Source organism: Echinops telfairi, unplaced genomic scaffold (assembly GCF_000313985.2).
Source record: "Echinops telfairi isolate 266 unplaced genomic scaffold, ASM31398v2 ScPeMD7_7469;HRSCAF=8507_0, whole genome shotgun sequence".
Classification (NCBI taxonomy): domain Eukaryota; kingdom Metazoa; phylum Chordata; class Mammalia; order Afrosoricida; family Tenrecidae; genus Echinops; species Echinops telfairi.
In genome coordinates, this window is record NW_022111372.1 from 3,782,105 (window position 1) to 3,786,993 (window position 4,889).

Here is a 4,889-nt window from a genome sequence, read left to right on the forward strand (position 1 = left end):
GGGGAGGGGCAGGCATCCACTTAGTATTTGGGGCTGGGCCCAGCCCCCTAGACCTCTCCACTGATTCCCTACTGCACACCGGCATGTTGTCTTCACACCTTGGAGCACTGGGTTGAAGTTTGGTCCCTCTGGAATATTATTCCCAAGAGATCTTTTTTAAGAAAGCTACTAAAAGAAGAGACTTTCACTAATTAAGGGAAGACTGGTGAAAACATGGCATGGATGCAAGCACTGGATAGCTTTAATGACAAAAGAAGTGTAGACATGAGGATTAAGTCAAACAAGGTTCCTTGAACATATATATGTGTGTGTGAGTGTGTGTGCATATGTATGTATGTATGTATGTATTTATGTATTTATAAAACAGAAAAGGGGACGTGGGGAAATATGATTAGAAAAATTAGCTTGACAAAATGGATGGATGGATGTATAGTGATAAGAGCTATATGAGCCCCCAATAAAATGATTTTTTAAAGGAAATTAAAATTCCTTCGTGGTTCTTCTGAAACATCTGGAAGATAAAGAAGTTACTTTATCTGTTAGTTGTCCACACACACAGAGTAGACACACACACACACACACACACACACACACAAACACACAGTTAGATTCCAGCAGCTCAGGCTCCAAATCTCACGTGTTTAAACCTGTCCCTAGGATTAGTGGATGGATGTAGACAAGTTCTCTAAATCTGTGAGTTCTGGTAGATCCAAATGGTTATCATTCTTCTAGTTCTGGTGATGTCGTTAACCATACAATATCTTATGGTTATGGCAGAAATTCAAGAGGGTTTGTGCAAACGTCATTGTCTTTTAAGACAGTATAAGATGAGTCCTCACTCTTTCTGAGCTCCTCTCTTTCTTGTAGTACCTTATCACATGTCACAAAAATTTTAAAAATGAGCAATCAAATCTATATTTCTGAGAGTTTGCTTTGAACCATCTTGGCCATGCAAACGTATGTATGTATGAATTGTGATAAGAGTTGTACAAGCCCCAATAAAATGATTTTTTTTAAGTTGTGGTTCCATTCTGCCTAGAACCATAAGTTCAGTTGGTATATTTTATAATTTTTATAACATGTGAAAGTTTTACCATTGTAATAACCCCTAGATGTGCTCACATTTAAATCTCTAGAATCTGTTAAAATGTTTCCTTTGCAAGAGACAGACAGAATACCACCACCTGGCTATCTTTCTTTCTTTTTTTTTTTTAATACTGTGGTAGCTTGTGTATTGTAATCTGTGTCACAGGCATTTCAAATACTAGCATGGTCACACACAGTTTCCAGATGAAGAGCAGACTACGAAGATGGTATCGACTTCTGAGGGATTAGTTCATGCAAATCTTATGGATAGCATTAAAACATTGTCAGTTACTGAAAACTTAATGAATAGAAACAGAATATTGTCAAAGATATTGCTGGAAACTGAGAGCCGCGGGTCAGAAGGCACTGAAAATATGACCACGGAAGCACAGCCGTCTCAAAGTGGAAGTAACCATGTGGACAGAATAGAGCCTTTGGAATCTACATTCGCTTATGGGGCATGATGCAAAATGATAAGAAATAGCTGAAAAAATTAATCAATAATTGTAACTTGAAATGTATCTAGTATATATCTAGGGAAATGAACTTATATAGGCTGTTTACGATGCCTGGAACAGCAGATTCAGGAGGGATAGCTTTGTATTCTATCTTGAAGTACAACGCTGTCTCTGATAGGATAATATCTATCCACATAAAAGGAAATCCAGCAATTAAAACTATTAGTTATATTTATTCACCAACTAGGAAAGCTAGTGATACAGAAATTTATTAATTCTAGCAATGACTTCTGCCTGAGGCATTTATAATCATTCGCAATTGGAATGCCAAAGGTGGTAACAATCTATGTAAAATATGGTTTGGGTGATAGAAACAAAAGGAGAGATGACGTGATCGAATTTGGTAAGACCAATGACTTCATCATAAACACTTTTTTTAATACAAAGGTGACTATACACAGGGACCTCTCCATTTGAACTGCACAGAAATAAAATTCCATCTGTGAGAAAAGAAAACAAGGACCCTCAATATCAACAGCTAACACTGGGCCAGGGTCTGACTGGAATAAACCATCAATTGCTCATCTGTGGATGAAAACCAGTGCACAAGAGCCAAAATACAGCCCTGAGTTTATCGCACCTGAATTTCAAGAACAGAATGCTTCATTGAACACTAATAACAGAAGACCTGAGGGACTTTGAGAGGACATCTATAACATCATACATGAAGAAAGTAAAGGGGTTCTTAAAAGACAAGAATGAAAGAAAGAAAAGATAAAAATGTGTATCAAGAAAGATTCTGAAACTTGCTCATAATCACATAGTAGCTAAAGCAAATGGGGTAAAGAAGTAAAACACCTGAAAATTACAAAGGGCAACTTGAGGAGACCTAATGAATCATTATCGTGAAATGCAGAAAGACTTGGAGGTGTAAAATCAAAAAAGAAGGTCGCCCTCAGCACATAGCAAGATGAAAGCAGTGTGGAAAAAAAAGTCAAGCCTCAAGTTTCAAACAATGCAGGAAGTATCAAAAGCCAATGGAAGAGGACTTAGAACAAATGATAACATTTTCGATAGTATATAGATCTTGGGTCAAGGCAGAGAACACCAGAAAAAATTATAAATTGTTTTTTATTGATTATGCAAAGGGATTCAACTACGTGGATCATAATAAGTTATGGATAGCTTTGAGAAGAATGTGAATTACAGAACTATCCATTGTTCTCATGCAGAAGTTATACATGGATCAAGAGGCATTTTTGCAAACAGAACAGAAGAGCATTGCATGGTTTAGAATTGTGAAATATGTGCACCATGGTTGTATCCTCTCCCCATACTTATTCAGTCTGTATTTTGAGTATATAATCTGAGATGCGGGATTATATGAAGAAGATGACATCAGGATTGCAGGATGGCTTATAACCACAGGAGATGTGAAGATCACACAGCCTTCTGTGCTGAAAGTGAGGAAGACTTGAAGCACTTACTAATGAAGATCATGGATTTCAACCTTCGATATGGATCACAACTCAATGTAAAAAGAACCCAAACCCCACAACTGGGACAACAGGTTCCATCATGATAAACAGAAAATATTTAAGTTGTCAAGGATTTTTCTTGGTTGGATCTACCAGTGTTGATGGAAGCAGGAGTCAAAATTCAAATGACACACTGAATTCGGTAAATACACTTTCAAGTGTTGAAGAGCAAAGATGCTCGTTTGAGAACTAAAGTGCACCTGACCCAAGCCAGGGTATTTTCAATTGCTGCATAACCTTGGCTTCTGCATGCTGAGTTAGAATGACCTAGAAATCAATCCTGCTGTGCTCTGCAACAGTCAATGTAACCCTTGACCTACAGCTCAGGGAGAGGGATGCATCTGATCAGAGCACAGAGGAGCAAATGAAGAGGGAAGGAGAGAGAGTGTCACCTAGCCTGGCCCAACAAGCCCCGAGGATGATATTCCTGCTCAGAGCAGCCAATGCACAGAGAGGACCATTGGGCCAGCCCCACTAGACACAGACACTACGTCTCTTACTCACCCATAGTGCTATGGGGGACAATACTGGAGACACAGTGCAGGAATTGTACCTGGTCTGACCTCACCACTCCGGGGTGAAACACTAAGGACATGCATCAGAGTAGTAAGGGGAGCAAAACAATGAAGTTCCTGAGGAATACCAAAAATAGACTTTGGGGCCAGGATATGGCACCTCATCAGACTCAACTGTAAAACACTCCTAAAGGTAAACAAGCAAACCTGGAACGATTTATAGGCTTTTCTTTTCCGTTGTTGGTTTTTGTTGTTGCTGTTTGGGGGGGGGGGTGTTGTTGTTATATAGCATTGTTTTGCTTTCGTGTTTATTATTGTCTTTGCGTATCTATCAAGATAAAGTTGGTGGGATAAACAATCCAGAGGAAAAAACAACAGGACTGACATTTCCGGGGAGAAAATGGAAAGTGAGAAGTGGGGGAAAGGAAGAGGGGGTGCCACAAACCCAGGGACAAGGGAACAACAAGGGATCTAAAATTGATGGTGACGAGGGCATAGGATGGCTGGTAGAGTTTGATCAAGTGCAATGTAACCTAGAGAAATTACTGAAACCCAAATGAAGGTTGTGGTAGTTACATAATCTCGTGTCAATTTGGAGATGCTCTGCTGACAATGCTCACTCACTGAGAGACACTCTACTAACAAGACACATGGCGCTATGCCCAGGGAGCTTGAAAAGCCACATGGACCTACCCTAAAGCAACCAGACTTCTGGAGCCAGAGAAGCCACATGGAGACCCCTGCCAGCACTGAGATGCTTTCACCATTGGATCCAGAACACTTCCAACCCACTGGCCTGAGATCTTCCTGAATTCGGTGTCATTGCATGTGTTTGTAAGTCTGAAGAGGACTTTATAGATTGGGATTGGACTTATGGACTTGATCTGGACTGGGCTGGGATGTTTTCTCTATATTCAGTTTCTCTTTTATATAAAACTCTTTCTTATTCACATAACAGCCTCTGTGAATTTGTTTCTCTAGTCTACCCAGACTAACACAAAGGTTGAACATGATAGTGTGACAAGGAAATAGAGGAAAGAACAAGGAGGCAAAGGACATTTATACAGGTCTACATATAGGCAGGTACATATGTAAATATATTTATATATGATGACAGGGAAATAGATCTATGTACATATATTTATACGTTAAGTATTAAATTAGCAGACAAATATTGGGCTCTACTCAAGTACTCCCATAATGCAAGAACCCTTTGTTCTAATAACCCAGCATTCTGTGAGGCTCACCTTCACGACACGATCGCTGAAGACAAAATGGGTGCATAAGCAAAT